The sequence below is a fragment of the Procambarus clarkii genome, chromosome 58 (assembly GCF_040958095.1).
Source record: "Procambarus clarkii isolate CNS0578487 chromosome 58, FALCON_Pclarkii_2.0, whole genome shotgun sequence".
NCBI classification, from domain to species: Eukaryota; Metazoa; Arthropoda; class Malacostraca; order Decapoda; family Cambaridae; genus Procambarus; species Procambarus clarkii.
In genome coordinates this window covers 3168813-3185451 of record NC_091207.1, presented here as the reverse complement: position 1 = coordinate 3185451, position 16639 = coordinate 3168813, and the positions used below count along the sequence as shown (strand labels likewise).

General features: G+C 51.0%; 1 long non-coding RNA gene across 1 annotated transcript; it reads left to right on the top strand.

Moving 5' to 3' along the window:
* Nucleotides 1-485: 485 nt before the first annotated feature.
* Nucleotides 486-16310, top strand: LOC138349779 (uncharacterized). Its single transcript, XR_011223183.1, has 2 exons — nt 486-742; nt 14120-16310. It is a non-coding gene; the product is annotated as an uncharacterized lncRNA (long non-coding RNA).
* Nucleotides 16311-16639: the final 329 nt, after the last annotated feature.

Here is a 16639-nt window from a genome sequence, read left to right as displayed (position 1 = left end):
AATAGAACCAGTGAAGAGCAGGGGTGCCATAGGCACAATCAGAGAACACTATAAACATCAGAGGTCCACGGTTGTTCAACACCCTTCCGGCGAGCATAAGAAATATTGCCGGAACAACCGTGGACATGTTCAAGAGGAAACTAGATTTATTCCTCCAAGGAGTGCCAGACCAACCAGGCTGTGGTGGGTATGTGAGCCTGCTGGCCGCTCCAAGCAACAGCCTAGTAGACCAAACTCTCACAAGTCAAGCCTGGCCTCGGGCCGGGCTTGGGGAGTAGAAGAACTCCCAGAACCCCATCAACCATGTATCAGTTGAAATTTTACAAATGCTACAAAAATTGGCTAATATTAAAATGGTATATTGGTACACCTTTGCTTCATGGTGCTCTACTCTATTATTCATCTAATTTCTTATTTTCCTAGGTAGACTTCTTGATTTCTGTCTGAAATTGTTTATATTCATTGACAAGTTTTTTATATGAATCCGCCATTTTGGTTGAAAAAAAGTTTTATTTTGGTTGTTAATTATCAGTAATTTAAATTATTTAAATGTTCCAGATGCTGTAATGAAATCACAGTCACAGGCAACAGAAAGTCAAATTGGTGATATAATTGCCAATCAGCTCAAATATGCCCCAGCAAGAAGAGGAGGAGGGAGAAAGAACACTATACAAGACTAATTTTGTGCACACAAAATATACTGCATTTTGCACATTAGTCGCAGTAGTGCGAGTGATCTCAGGTATCTATTGTATGAGGTGTCTTGTATTGGTTACATAATTATTCTTCTGATATGTTTTGTTGCCTGTGTTAAATAATAAAATAGTATCATTTGCTTTCTTTGTATATGTATGTGTATATGCTGGGGGGGGGGGGGGCTCCCTCTTCATCAGTTGTTTATCCTCTTAGCCTGGGTTGATTTCCTAGGCTCCCTTGGCTTAATTTTAGATGGCAGTCTCTCCTCCTGGTTCCTGGAACATGCACTCAATTCTCAAGGCTTGGTGGGCGCTTTAGGTATGGAGCTAACCAGGCCGGGAAGCCACTGAGGGAACTTACAGATGGGTAGCTCTGGAAGTCATTGAGGGGACCTACTAGGCAGGTAGCATGGGGAGCCATTGAGAGGACCTACTAGGTGGGGAGCCATTGAAAGGACCTACTAGGTGGGTAGCATGGGGAGCCATTGAGAGGACCTATTAGGTGGGTAGCTCAAGGAGCTACTGAGGGAATACTCATCAGGTGGGTTGCTCAGGGAGCTACTGAGCTACTTAATACCCACCAGGTGGATACACCACTTGGTTTCCAAACCCCTTGGAGACAAGCCCCGTCGGCTATCGTGTAAGCTCATAAACGAAAAATGGAGGAAAATGAAGAGAAAATTAAAAAAATCTAAGAGAAAAAATCAACAGGTTCATAGCATAAATGCGACAGTATTTTGTTTGCACTACCAGTAAGCAACTCGTTCTCGCACTTTCTTATAGTCAATATTGACTTATTAAATACGTGCATAAGTGACATACTAATTTATTGTGAATATTTTAGTTTACCTTGAAAAACTTCATGGAAAACACCGACCTTACCTAACCTTCTTAGTATGTTAAGATAAGCATCTTATTGCTTCGTAATTACAATTATTACTTAACCTATACCTATAGTAGGTATAGGTTAATTACAATTATTACTTAACCTATACCTATAATAGGTTAAGTAATAATTGTAATTACGAAGCAATAAGATGCTTATCTTAACATACTAAGACCCCCTCCCCGCTCAGCTCGTTGTCGCCGTGTGGGGGCTTAGTGGGCGGCTGCCGGAGTGTGATGCTCCTTGGGACAGTCCTCTGTCCTTTTCTAGCCTTGTGCTCCTGCTGCCGTCCTCTCCAATTCTGCTGGGCATCTTTTCCTTTTCCTTCTGTGTGTTTTTCTCCCCCCTCTTCTCCTATCTGCTTGCCGTTTCCTGCCGACCTTTTGCTCGTTCTGGTTCTTCCCTTGGACTTCTTCTATTTTTACGCCCGGGTGCTTGAGGAGGCATACTCTTGCACCTGTAGAACTGCAGTACCCGACGTCGAGAGCGAGGGGAACCTTTTATTGTCAATCCCCATTTCGTCACTGAACCCGATCTCGACGGACTGTCGGTTTCTTAAGGTGGCGTTTGTGGGGCGTATACTCACGACGCACCCCTAGGAGGCCCCGGCAAGATCGGTGATAGCTTCTTGTTGGGTGTCCTGCCTCTAATTGTGGCTCCGTGGTGGGTGTGGGGGCACATTTGTGAATGAATTCTTCTTTTCGTCATGATGATAAACCCTGTTTCGGCTGCTTCTGGTTTACCTTCTCAGGCTCGTGGGGTGGGCGACCAAGCCCCTGAGTCGGTCCGTATTGGAAGACCGGGCTCTGTAGCCTCCGCTGCATTGGGCCCCGACCTTGCTCCTCCTTTGGCCTCTCTGACTCCTTCCCCTGGCTCCCCTCCCTCCTCTGTGGTTGGGTCGAGCCCCAAGCCCCCAGTGGTGACTACCTCGTCCCCTGGCGCGGCTCCTTCTCTAGTTGTAACTACTGCGCCTTTTAACCCCTCTCTCTCTGGGGGTTCTCACCGCCGTCCTCGTCACGGCCGCCCTCGCTCGATTCCTTCCAGTTCTGCTACCTATCAAGCCTTGCTTGGTCCCGCTTCGTGGGCCAAATATTTTGATCTCCTCCCTCTTGATTCTGCGCCTCCTGACGATTTCTCCCTCCATCGACATCTCGTTGATTCCGTGGATGCCTCCATTACTTTCAACCCCACTCGTCTCGGTACACGTGTCATTGCTGCTCCTTCTCAGGATGCTGCTTCCCGCTTGGCTACCTTATCCTGCCTTGGCGAGACCCCTGTTCGGGTCTCGAAGAACGCTCAGTTGAATGCCAGTGTTGGCACTATTTTGCTCCTGCCCCATGTTGCGACCGGTGTTCGGGACTTGCGCGACTGCCACGACGATATTCAACATATCCTTGCTGCCCAGGGCCATTCTATTCTCCAGGTGGACACGTTTACTCGTCCCCCTCGTGGTAGTCGTCGTCAACCCCTCCGGGTTGTGAAGATTACCTTTGATGGTAGGACCCTTCCACCCTCTGTCATTCTTGCTGGTGCCAGGTGCTCTGTCCAGGAGTACATTCCTTCTCCTCAGCTCTGCAACAAGTGCTGGAGGTTTGGGCATGGTGCCCTCCGCTGCTCCGGGACTGTCTCTCTCTGTCCTTTGTGTGGTGGCGAAGGTCACTCTAAGTCGGAGTGCACTGCTCCCAAGGCTCGTTGCCTCAACTGTGGTGAGGCACATCCTACCTTCTCCCGTGCGTGTGTCCATTACAAGCTTGAGGCAGCCGTCCTCAACTTGAAGCACCGGGAGCGTTTATCTTTTCCTGAGGCGAGACGCCAGGTTCGCCGGCTCCCGCCTTATGCTAATATCTCTTATGCTCGCGTGTTGTGCTCTTCCTCTCCTCGTCCTTCCTGCCTTCCTCAGACTCACAACCGTTTCCGGGCCTTGGACCCTGATGCGCCCACTGCCCCCTCCTTTGTTCCTTTGGGTTCTCTCCCGAAGGATCCTCCTCCTGGTCCTCTGTCTGGGGTTCCCCTTCCTTCTACCCGGTCTGTCGTGTCTCCTGTGTCTTCTTCCTCGTCCCCCTCCGATCCTCCTTCCCATCCTCTTCCTCCATCTATCGGCTCTCCCCACCGCCTGTCGGTGCGGGCAGATGTCCATCGCTCTCCTAACGGCCGTCGTGTGTGCTCTCGTTCGGCTTCTCCTGTTGAGACACTGGAATCCGTTGCCCGGTACGTAGTTGCTGGGACACCGGTCTCTTTAAGTCAGAAGCGTAAGCCTGGCTCCTCTCCTTCCTCTTCCCCGGCGGGTAAGAAGGCTTCGCTTTCTTCCTCAGCTCCTACTTCTGGCTCTGTTGCTCCTCCCCCTCCCGTTTCAGTGATTACGCCCCCTGTTCCTGCTTTGGAGGTTTCTTTGGCCCCTGCTTCCCTTTCGGTTGCTGCTCTTGCTGGGGTGCGCTCCCCTCTTTCTCCTCCCCCTCTTCCTGCTACTGTCCTTGACTGCTCCTCTACGTTGTCTCCTCCTCTTCCTCCTCCTCCTCCTCCGGACCCTGCCCGCCCTCCTCTGATCTGTTCTCCCGTTTCCTTCCCTCCGTCTTTGCTCAGTTTACCCATGCCCCCTAACCCTGACTTTGCTGACCCTGATCCCGACCCTGATATTCTTTAACGTGCTCTGTTGCTCTTTCGCCTTTGTTTCTTCCTTGTTCTCTGTTTTTGTCCTTTCTCTTCTCGTCGTTGTCCATTCTTCAATGGAACGTTCGAGGTTATTACGCCAATTTCCTCGAACTCCAACTTCTGATTTCGCGGTTTTCGCCCCTTTGTGTCTATCTCCAGGAGCCAATGCTTGGTGCTCGTCCTGGTCGTTTTCGTGGCTATTCCTTTCTCTCCCCCCCCCCAGCCATTGCTGGGGCTTCTAATTCTTCTGCTCTCTTGATTCGTGCTGATGTTCCCTTTGTTCCTTTGCTTTTTCCTTCGCCTCTCCATTGTTCTGCTGCTCGTATCTTTGTGGGGAAATGGTACACAGTTTGTTCCATTTATCTCCCCCCGAGTGTCCCGCTCTCTCTTCCTGATTTGAAACACCTCCTAGACTCCTTGCCAGAGCCTGTGCTCCTGCTGGGTGACTTCAAGTGTCGTCATTCTCTTTGGGGTGACGTTCTGACGAATACCCGGGGTCGCCTCCTTGAGCCGTTTCTCCTCTCTTCTTCCCTGTCTCCTCTGAATTCTGGTGAGCCCACTCATTTGGACTCTCGGACTCGCACCCTTTCTTGTCTTGATCTTTCTCTCTGCTCTTCTTCTCTTTACTTAGATTTCACGTGGCAGGTTCTTGATGACCTCCATGGAAGTGATCATTTCCCCATCCTTGTTTCCTTTTTCTCTTTTCGCCCTTCCCTCTCTTTCCCTAGGTGGCAGTTTGCTAAGGCAGACTGGACCCTATTTACCCTCAGTGCTGCTCTCTCTGACCTCTCCCTTCTGCCTCTCTCGCGCTCTCCTCCTTTTTCATGACACTGTCTTCAACGCTGCCCTCCGCTCTATTCCTCGCTCTTCCTCTCGGGGTCCACGGAAGTGCGTTCCCTGGTGGAATGCGGACTGTGCTCGGTCTGTCCGCTGTAAGCGTGCAGCCTGGAAGAGGCACCGCCGTAGGCAGACGACCGATTCTTTTCTTTTCTTTCGGAAAGCGAGTGCGGTGGCCCGTAGGGCCATCCGTACGGCTAAACGTGAATGTTGGGTATCTTATGTCTCAACAATTACGTCCGAAACCCCTCTGGCCCAGATCTGGAAGCGTATCCGCAAGATAGCGGGTAAGTTCGTTCCCGATGTTTCACCGGTCCTTCACCTCCATGATACTCTTGTGGCGGACCCGTTGCAGGTCGCTTCCGAACTGGGTTCCCACTTTTCTTCTGTTAGCTCCGGTCTTCATCTTCCCCAATCTTTCCTTCTTCGTAAACCTGTCCTTGAATCTCGTCCTTTAGATTTCTGCACTCATTTTCAGCTTCCCTATAATGATCCCTTCTCTCTCTCTGAACTTCGTTCTGCCCTGGCCCTCTGCGATTGCCGTCTTTGAGATGCTTTGCCATCTCCCTCCGAGCACGTCTCAGTATTTACTGAGTCTGTATAATCGGATCTGGGAGTCGTCGTCAGTCCCTGAGGGCTGGCTCGATGCCGTTGTCCTCCCTGTTCGCAAACCGGGGTCTCTGGGTACTTCCCCTAAGGACTTTCGCCCTATTGTTCTCACAAGTTGTGTCTGCAAACTCTTTGAACGTATGGTTAACGTTCGTCTGATGTGGTTCCTGGAACACCATCACCTCCTCTCCCCTTCTCAATTTGGTTTCCGCAAGTGCCGCAACACGACAGATGTCCTGGTGAACTTGGAGGTCTATATTCGTACTGCTTTTGCTGCGAAGACCTCCGTTGTTGCCGTCCTTTTTGACCTGGAAAAGGCTTACGACACCACTTGGCGTTATCATATCCTATCTCAACTTCATTCTTTTGGCCTTCGTGGTCATCTCCCTCTCTTTCTCCGCAGCTTCCTCTCTCGTCGTTCCTTTCGGGTGCGCCTTGGTACCGCTCTCTCTCCCTCTTTTCAGCGATACGATACGAAGGTGTGCCCCAGGGTAGTGTTCTGAGCACTACTCTTTTTCTGGTTGCCCTCAATGGTCTTCTTTCCTCTCTTCTGGTGTCTTCTCCGCTCTCTATGTCGATGATCTTACCCTTTGTTGTCAGGGTGATGATTCGCCTCTCCTTCAACGCCGGCTTCAACTTGCAATTGATGCCGTGTCGTCTTGGGCCACAGATCATGGCTTCAAGTTCTCTACTTCTAAGACTTGTGCCATGACTTTTACGCGGAAACGGGTTGTTCTTCGTCCCTCTTTGTCACTTTATGGTCATCCCCCTGAATACAAAGATTCCGCGAAGCTTTTGGGGTTATTCCTTGACACTCGTTTGTCTTGGTCTCCCCATATCTCTTACCTCCGTGTTGAGTGCTCTAAGGCCCTTACCCTCCTTCAGGTCTTGTCCCATACTTCTTGGGGGGCAGATAGGCGCACTCTCCTTGCTTTACATTCCTCTCTCGTCCTGTCTAAGCTCGATTATGGTTGCCCTGCTTACTCGTCTGCTTCTCCTTCTACTCTTCGCCGTCTTGATGCTTTGCACCATACTGGGTTGCGCCTCAGTTCTGGTGCCTTTCGTTCGACTCCCATCCTTAGCTTGTATGTTGACACTGGCTTCCTGTCTCTCCAGGACCGCCGTGATCGCTACTGTCTTCGCTATCTTGCGCGGTCCTTGCAACATCCTTCCTCTCGCCTCTGTCGTGCTTTAACTTTTACCCCTCCTGCAGTTCCTGTTCCTCTTCACCACCTCCCTCTTTCTGTCCGGTTATCTCGCCTGCAGGATTCTCTTTCCGTTCGTATTTCTGATGTTTCTCCTCGTGTTGTTCCTTCTTTGCCCCCGTGGAGGGTCCCTCTTCCGCGGTTTTGTACATCCTTGACCCGTATCACTAAAGCTTTTACCCCTCCTACGGTTCTAAAACGCCTTTTCCTCGAGCACTTTTCTTCTCACTCCCGCTCCGTTTCTGTCTTCACCGATGGGTCTAAGTCAGCGGACGGTGTTGGCTACTCTGTTGTTTTTCCTGATCGCACTTATATGTGTCGCTTGCCTCCGGAGACTAGCATCTTTACAGCGGAACTTTATGCTATTCTCTATGCTCTTCGTCTCCTGCTTTCTCGTTGTCAGTCTTCCTTTGTAGTTGTTGTTGACTCTCGTAGTGCCCTCATGGCTCTCGGGTCCTTTAATCCGGTTCATCCAGTAGTTGTCGAGATCCAGCATTGGCTGTTTCTCGTTCACAGTAAATTTAAGTCGGTTGAGTTTTGTTGGGTTCCCAGCCATATTGGTGTGTCTTTAAATGAACGTGCGGATGCTGCCGCCAAGGAAGCTGTCCGCTCTTGTCCCATCTCTCGTAAAGGCATTCCGTATTCCGACTTTTGCCCGGTTATCCATTCCTCAGTCCTTACCCGTTGGCAGGCTTCTTGGTTGTCTGTTACTGGTAACAAGCTACGTACTCTTAAATGTTGTGTTTCCTTGTGGCAGTCCTCCTTCCACCGTAACCGGCGGTGGGAAACAGCTCTGGCGAGGTTGCGTATTGGCCATACTCGCTTAACCCATGGTCACTTGATGGAGCGCCGCCCTGCTCCTTGTTGTTCTAGTTGCATTGTCCCTCTTACGGTCGTGCATGTCCTTCCTGAATGTCCTGACTTCCAGGACGAGCGTGTCTTGCTTTCCGACCGCCCCTCGCGGTCACCTGTCCCTCGATAGAATTCTTGGTGACTCGGATACTTTTGATATCGTTCGCCTTATGCGTTTTTGTTCTCGTATTGGCATCCTTGGTGATATTTAGCGCCCTCTGATTATTTTGCGTATTTGATGGTGCTACATAGCCTTCCCGGTTTGGTGCCTTCTTTTGATAATTACTTACTTACTTAACATACTAAGAAGGTTAGGTAAGATCGGTGTTTTCTATGAAGCTTTTCAAGGTAAACTAAAATATTCACAATAAATTAGTATGTCACATATGCACTTATTTAACACTTTAATGCGTGCGCGCCCCGTGAAAAAAAATAGCGCATTGTGCGCGTGGCGCTTTGGGGTCTTGAGCGTAAACACCAAAAAGAAGTGTGTAATCTTTTCAATCTCCAGACACCAATTCTCGAGCTACGTATATCATTTTGGTATCAATGTGTTGGCAATAAAATTCTCTACAAGATCACATGTATAACATGTTACCAAAGCATTAGCTATCCCACCACAAAATAAATAAAACGTAGATCACTCGCCGTGATGCCCAAACAGCAACAAAATGTTCATACTCTTTTGTTTGTTGTCAGCTCCACATTAGTCCTACAGCGTTATATTTTATATCACTGAACTCGCAATAAAATTCCCTACACAGACATGTGCATATAAATGTAGAATCATGATCGCGGCCCACACCAAGAGTGTGTGAAGTGGGCGATTAGCCCATCAGCCGAGGAACTGGGGCGGGGATCGCCGGCGCGTGGGTCTGGGGCTCCCCCTTCCCTCTCCTGGGGAGGGGGGAGCTGCGCAGACATGCGGCGCGGCTCGTGTGACGTCATGCTTGTTAGTTCGTTTTCCTGGGGGAGTTCTGTCCACTCGTTTGTCGATTTTTGTTGCTAACCAGAATAGGGGTTTGTTTTGTGGCGCTTACCTTTCTGGGTGCCTGTCCCGGTCGATGGCAGATATAGAATGCTCCAAATCACATGTGCATTTCTATGGGCCATTGCTCCCCGTGCCTCTCTGAGGGGGCCAGGTTCTGGCTCGTGGTCCCCGGTAGGCCTAGAACTCCACCCACATCGACTGATGCAAAATAGTTAGGGTATCCATATCAGCCATGGATAGCTCCGGGGAGCCTCCGGGACTCGCCCAGAAAATGGCGTTTCAGTACATTCAGCGTTGGTTTTTTTACATCGGCCGGCTATTTACTGCGCGGTTGCGGAACCCGTTAGCCAAGCCCGTTGTGTATTTACAGTCCAGTTGCGTTAAAGTGTTATATTAATAAGTCAATATTGACTTAAAGAAAGTGCGAGAACTGGTTGCAGTAAGAGTAGTCCTGATCCACTTTTCCTTCAGGAGAGGCAGGACCAAAGAGTCAGAGCTCAACCCCACAAGCACAACTAGGTGAATACCACTATGTGAGTACACCCTCACTGCTGTCCTCCCTTCCCCCTTAGGTGGCTAGCTTAGTAGATTGCCAGCCAGAGAATCTCCATCTAATACAATAAAGCATTCATGAAACAAGTATTTTTATAACTTTTTATTATCCTAATAATATTACTAACCAAAATCTGTAAAAACAAAAACATATATATGATTATGTATATCCAGAATTTAAGAAACAAATCTGGCTAATGGGGTCGAGTGTGATAGGCTTATTGGAGTGAGCCGGTCCCTCCCCCACCACCGACACACCTCCCCCCACCATCTCTATATCCCATACACACTCTGCTTCAAGGTCACGTAGTTCAACTCAACATCCCTCCCTCCCTACCTCTGTGCATGCCTGCCAGCCTCCCTCTCTGCCTGCCAGCCTGCCTCCCTCTCTGCCAGCCTGCCTCCCTCTCTGCCTGCCTCCCTCTCTGCCTGCCTCCCTCTCTGCCTGCCTCCCTCTCTGCCAGCCTGCCTCCCTCTCTGCCAGCCTGCCTCCCTCTCTGCCAGCCTGCCTCCCTCTCTGCCAGCCTGCCTCCCTCCCTCTCTGCCAGCCTGCCTCCCTCTCTCTCTGCCTGCCTGCCTCCCTCTCTGCCTGCCTGCCTCCCTCTCTGCCAGCCTGCCTCCCATTCTGCCAGCCTGCCTCCCTCTCTGCCAGCCTGCCTCCCTCTCTGCCAGCCTGCCTCCGTCTCTGCCAACCTGCCTCCCTCTCTGCCAGCCTGCCTCCCTCTGCCAGCCTGCCTCCCTCTCTGCCAGCCTGCCTCCGTCTCTGCCAGCCTGCCTCCCTCTCTGCCAGCCTGCCTCCCTCTCTGCCAGCCTGCCTCCCTCTCTGCCAGCCTGCCTCCCTCTCTGCCAGCCTGCCTCCCTCTCTGCCAGCCTGCCTCCCTCTCTGCCTGCCTGCCTCCCTCTCTGCCTGCCTGCCTCCCTCTCTGCCAGCCTGCCTCCCTCTCTGCCAGCCTGCCTGCCTCTCTGCCTGCCTCCCTCTCTGCCTGCCTGCCTCCCTCCCTCCCCCCTCCCTCACTACTTCCCTCCCTCCCTACTTTCCCCCCCCCCCTCCCTCTCTGCCTCCCCCCCCTCCCTCACTGCCTCCCCCCCTCCCTCACTGCCTCCCCCCCCCTCCCTCACTGCCTCCCCCCCCCTCCCTCACTGCCTCCCCCCCCCTCCCTCACTGCCTCCCCCCCTCCCTCACTGCCTCCCCCCCTCCCTCACTGCCTCCCCCCCCTCCCTCACTGCCTCCCCCCCTCCCTCACTGCCTCCCCCCTCCCTCACTGCCTCCCCCCCTCTCTTACTGCCTCCCCCCTTCCCTCACTGCCTCCCCCCCTCCCTCACTGCCTCCCCCCCCCCTCCCTCACTGCCTCCCCCCCCTCCCTCACTGCCTCCCCCCCCTCCCTCACTGCCTCCCCCCCCTCCCTCACTGCCTCCCCCCCCTCCCTCACTGCCTCCCCCCCCTCCCTCACTGCCTCCCCCCCCTCCCTCGCTGCCTCCCCCCCTCCCTCACTGCCTCCCCCCCTCCCTCACTGCCTCCCCCCTCCCTCACTGCCTCCCCCCCTCCCTCACTGCCTCCCCCCCTCCCTCACTGCCTCCCCCCTCCCTCACTGCCTCCCCCCCCTCCCTCACTGCCTCCCCCCCCTCCCTCACTGCCTCCCCCCCTCCCTCACTGCCTCCCCCCCTCCCTCACTGCCTCCCCCCCTCCCTCACTGCCTCCCCCCCCCCCTCCCTCACTGCCTCCCCCCCCCTCCCTCACTGCCTCCCCCCCCTCCCTCACTGCCTCCCCCCTCCCTCACTGCCTCCCCCCTCCTCCCTCACTGCCTCCCCCCCCTCACTGCCTCCCCCCCCCTCACTGCCTCCCCCCCCTCACTGCCTCCCCCCCCTCCCTCACTGCCTCCCCCCCTCCCTCACTGCCTTCCCCCCTCCCTCACTGCCTTCCCCCCTCCCTCACTGCCTTTCCCCCCTCCCTCACTGCCTCCCTCCTCTCTCACTGCCTCCCTCCTCCTCTCACTAATTCTCCCCCCTCTAACATACTGCCTTCTGCCTAAGCTTCCCCATCCATCCACCCACCAACCATCACTGATGCAGTGCATGCATTTGGAGTCGACATGATGCACAGATGTTCCTTGATTGTGAAGATATGTAAAACAAAGTCACAGAATGAACACTCCAGCCTCGTAACAGATCAAAACAATAGGCTGTGAATCTGTGATGTCACAGGATAGAAGGCACTCTAGAGTGGTGGTGCCCGACACGGTCAGTGGGCAACCTGGTAACCTGGTTACCTCAAGGTAACGCTAGTAATTCCACAGAGAACCTTGTATGTTATGATCATGTCTCCCCTAACTCTTCTGTCTTCCGGCAGGGTGATGTTTGGTTCCTGTAGTCTGTCTTCGTAGCTCATACCCCACAGCTCGGGTCCTAGTCTAGTGGCATACCTCTGAACCTTCTCCAATTTAGTTTTGTGCTTGACAAAATACGGACTCAATGCCAGAGCTGCATACTCCAGGATTGGTCTGACACACGTGGAATACAAAGTTCTGAATGATTCTTTACACAAGTTTCTAAAGGCCATTCTCATGTTGGCCAAACTGGCACATGCCACTGATGATGTCCTCTTGACATGGGGTTCAGAGGGCAGGTCTGGCATGATATCAACCCCAGGTCTTTCTCACCCTACAGTTCTTGAAGAATTTTATCTCCCAAATGGTACCTTGTTTCTATCCTCCTCCACCTATTTTCATTACTTTACATTTGCTCGGGTTAAATTCTTATCAGCCATTTGTTGGACCATTCCTCCAGTTTGTTCAGGTCATCTGAACCCTCATTCTCTCCTAGTCTCGTATTCTTCCTCATAATTTATGGATAAGGTCGGTAGCTTGCGAAGCCACTGAGGGGATACACCAGGATGACAGCTTGGGGAGCCACTGAGGGGACCCACCAGGAAGGTAGCTCAAGAATTCACTGAGGGAACACATCAGGTGGGTAGCTCGGGGAGCCACAGAGGAAAGACCACCCAACGCTGGTAGCTTTGGGAGCCACTGAAGGGACCCACCAGGCAGATTTCTCAGGAAGCCACCAAGGGCAGGTAGCTCAGAGAAGCCTCCAAGGGCTTCAGAACATCAGGGATCCACGGCTGTTCAATACCCTCCCAGCAAGCATTAGAAATATTGCCAGAACAAGGATGGATATCCTCAAGAAGCTTTTAGATAAGTTCTTGCGAGAAGTGCTAGACCAGCCGGGTTGTGGTGGATATGTGGGCCTGCAGGTCGCTCCAAGCAACAGCTTGTTGGACCAAGTTATCAAGTCTCCAGCCTGGCTCCAGGCTGGGCTCAGGGAGTAGAACTTTCACATCCCTCCCCAGCTATACTCCAAGTAAGGGAACCCACCAGGAGGGTTGCTCAGAGAAGCCACCCAGGGCTAGCTCGGGAAGCTATCAAGGGGACCCACCCAGTACTCGCCTAGTTGTGTTTGCGGGGGTTGAGCTCTGGCTCTTTGGTCCCGCCTCTCAACCGTCAATCAACTGATGTACAGATTCCTGAGCCTACTGGGCTCTGTCATATCTACATTTGAAACTGTGTATGGAGTCAGCATCCACCACATCACTTCCTAGTGCATTCCATTTACTAACTACTCTGACACTGAAAAAGTTCTTTCTAATGTGTCTGTGGCTCATTTGGGTACTCAGCTTCCACCTGTGTCCCCTTGTGCGTGTGCCACCTGTGTTAAATAATCCATCCTTATCCACCCTGTCAATTCCCCTGAAAATTTTGTATGTGGTGATCATGTCTCCCCTAGCTCTTCTGTCTTCCAGCGACGTGAGGTGCAGTTCACGTAGTCTGTCCTCTTTTTTTTTTTTTTGAGGTATATACAAGAGTTGTTACATTCTTGTACAGCCACTAGTACGCGTAGCGTTTCGGGCAGGTCCCTGGAATACGATCCCCTGCCGCGAAGAATCGTTTTTTCGTCCAAGTACACATTTTACTGTTGCGTTAAACAGAGGCTACAGTCAAGGAATTGCGCCCAGTAAATCCTCCCCAGCCAGGATACGAACCCATAACATAGCACTCGCGGAACGCCAGGCGAGTGTCTTACCACTACGCCACGGAGACTGTAAACTCATAACTCATGCCTCTTAGTTTTGGGACTAACCTAGTGGCATACCTCTGAACTTTTTCCAGCTTCATCTTGTGCTTGACTAGGTATGGACTCTGGGTAGCTCGGTGAGTCACTGAGGGAACCCACCAGGAGGCTAGCTCAGGAAGCCACTGAGGGTACCTACCAAACGGGCAGCTTGAGAAACCACCAAAGGGAAGTGGTTTCTTCCACACCACCAAAACTAGGTTTGGACCAAAACTAGGGCATAGTTCAGAGAAGCCAACAATGGGACCCACCATGCATGAATCTCGGAAAGCCACTGAGGAAACCTGCCAAGTGGGTATCTCTGGAAGCCATCGAGGGGACCCACCCAGCAGGTGGCTCAGGAAGCCACCAAGGGAACCCACCAAAAGGGTATTTCAGGGAGACACTGGGGGGACCCACCAGAAGGGTATTTCAGGGAGACACTGGGGGGACCCACCAGAAGGGTATTTCAGGGAGAGACTGGGGGGACCCACCAGAAGGGTATTTCAGGGAGACACTGGGGGGACCCACCAGAAGGGTATTTCAGGGAGACACTGGGGACCCACCAGAAGGGTATTTCAGGGAGACACTGGGGGGGACCCACCAGAAGGGTATTTCAGGGAGACACTGGGGGGATCCACCAAAAATTGGAGTTTCATTACATTCATTGCTGGATTGTATGATGCTAAGTTTTAGACACAAATTTAGTATTGTTTGTAATAAATAATTGTTATTCCAGGTGTGTATCATACAATGTTCAAGGATTTCTGCAAGGTGCACTTGGTAATGAGCAACAACTGAGGATGCACCGAGCATCAACACTCCAGCCTATTTCGTGTGGTCTCACTGCTTAACCAGAGATAGAAAGTGGGGAGCTATGGCTGCAGAAACTTGTATTTGTGTGGTTCAAACCTTCTTGGTCACAATGTCAACCGGTTGAAGAACCTTGTGCAAGATGAGATCTACCTAGTCACTGGGAGGAACTGGTTCAAGGACCTTGTAAGACAGAAGGCAGGATTTGTTTACTTGTTCATGGGATAAACATCAGTTGTATTTATTGTTGTTTCCCTGATTGCATCAAGATGATGGATAGAGCTTGTGACCTGTGCCAAAGTATATTCTGGGAAACAAAAGTGAGGAATATTGATTAATGCAATACAATCTGCTCAGCCTCTATTATTAGCTACTCGAGCACTTTTAGCTTTATTTATGCCAGGGACATGCACATCATTATTACAGTAATCCACAATATGCAAATTGATAAATGGTATCATAATGTCTGTGTTTTACAGTGATATATTAACTGCACTAACATGAGCAGACTGTCCGAACTGACTCACCTCTATTCCACTGTACACTGGCTCGTGAGCGACACTTGAGGCACTGGTGACAGTTCCAACTTAATAAACATAAACACTTGAGGTGCTCAACTGAGTTTTACTTTGTCTTCCGTGAACTGTAGCTCTGTTCCAACACTATTGCTGTATTATTTACTAGTGTATTACTTTTATATTATTGAGTCACGCACTTCACTAAATTCTAATAATGGTTTCACTGGGGGTGGTGGAGATGATGACAGACCTTAATTACCACAACTTGCCTCTGGTCACTGCTACACCCTGGACCACTGGCCACTTGTCACCCGTCATGTGGTCCTACAAAAGTGCAGGCTTTCTGGTTTGGTGCGTTCTTTTGATAATTACTTATGCCAGCCAAACCACGAAATATTTGGGAGCTTCCTTCCTTCCTTCCTCAGTCCTAACCTTCCCAGCTTATGGGGCAGCAGTAAAGTGTTCCTTCATGGCATACATGCACATGCTCATGGTTTACAGCACTTCCTTCTCATGCTCATTATCGTACTAAAGAAACTAATGAGCATGGTAGACTAGTAGTATGAAAATGTAGGACTGGAGAATGCAAGTTTGTTGAGGGTTGGTAGAGGAAACTAGTGAGTGTGTATGATGACACTCAAACAGTATATGTAGTCCCCAACTGACTCATTTGTTTGCTGTAAAGATCAGTCAATTCACAGCACATAATTCTCTCTCGATATGTTCTACTTCCATCAGTGGCTTGGAAGAATAAGGACTTCATAGACGTGCACTTCACAGGTGTATAGACTTCATGTCGACGACTGAGAATTCAATCGGAGACAATAGATGGATGGCATTCCTTCATGCAGCAATGCTCACCTAACATTTGCTGTAGATGAGGGCAGGAATTTGTTAGCAGTAACATTTCCAGAGGTTGGCTGCTTGATTTGAGCAGGGAGGTCCCCCCCCCCCCCAAGTCATGCATTTGACCTTGAAGGGAGGCACTTCCTTGTAGAGACCGACTCTTCAATTGGCTTGGCCAGTCAGGTGCTACGGCATGACGAGTGCCCTCACACAAATGACCCAGCCTTCCTCCATGACCAATAGATGTGGCCATCAAGGTGTCATATTTCTGCAGGACAAATATTTCCCTAGTACAGTACCCTGGGTTGTTTGCTCTCCCTATTACAGTACCCTGAGACATTCATATATAAGTATAGCACCCCCTAGGGTGTGTGCTCACCCCAGCATAAAAAAATCACTAATTGTTTATGTTATGATCAAGGATTATGATCATTATGGATCATAATGTCAGTGCAGTTAATATATTTTCACTTGTGTTTATACTTAGTGTGCTATATAATCTTTGGTTATAGACAGTTTCTAATGGAGGAAATGGTAACGTGTGTAGCCTACGAGCAATATTCTGTCTGGGGTTTGTTTTTTCTGAAACTATAATAATTGGCTTTAAAAATTTGTATTATATGATTTAGTGAATCAAAATTAGTTTATTTTTGCAAGATTTATGATCCCATTGTTCCCATTTCTGGGGGGAGCCCCGTCGGCTCCCCGGAGCTATCCCAGGCTGATATGCTAATGTCAGACTTTGGCATCAGTCATGTGTATGGAGTTCTTAGGCCTACCGGGGACCACGGCCAGAACCGGGCCCCCTCAGAGAGGCAAGGGGAGCAATGGCCTATAGAAGCCCCCGTGTAGTTGGAAGCATTCTATGTCTGCCATCGACCGGAACAGGCACCCAGAAAGGTAAGCGCCCCAAAACAAACCCCTATTCTGGTTAAAATTGCTACCTAAAACCGAACTAGTGGATAGAACTCCCCAACCGAAAACAAGCAAACTAGTGTGACGTCACACACTGCCGCGCCGCTGTCTGCGCAGCTCCCCCCTCCCCGGGAGGGGGAAGGGGGAGCCCCAGACCCCCCCGCGCC